Raw genomic sequence first — 421 nt, 5'->3', positions numbered from 1 at the left:
CCACGCCCTCAGGTGTGTTACAGGAGCAATATTGAAGTCATTTTACATATTCAAAGGTATACCTCCTAGCCACTGTGCACAATGCTCAAGGCATGTTGTTGAGTTTGGGGAGCATAGGATGGAAGTCTAAAAGTCATTGCTACTTTGTTTCTTATTCACTCTCTTCAAAGAATAGCTCTTGTTTAAGCACAACAAAAAGCCTCCAGACAATGGGCAGCAACTCAGTGAAACAGTGGGTGGAGGAGTAAGATCCGGACCTAAAACAACAACAGCATAGTTGCAGCAGTGGCAGCAGCAGCACAGTCTCAGACTCCCATCAGCCCCTTCCCTCCCTGGGCAGGAACAAGGGGGGGCCGGGGGGGGGGGCGGGTCCTGCCTTCCTGGCTTCCTTGATTGTATTTTATGGGAACGTTAGGAAATA

This window comes from Zalophus californianus, chromosome 3 (assembly GCF_009762305.2).
Source record: "Zalophus californianus isolate mZalCal1 chromosome 3, mZalCal1.pri.v2, whole genome shotgun sequence".
In the NCBI taxonomy this organism is placed as follows: domain Eukaryota; kingdom Metazoa; phylum Chordata; class Mammalia; order Carnivora; family Otariidae; genus Zalophus; species Zalophus californianus.
This window is presented reverse-complemented; position numbering follows the sequence as displayed.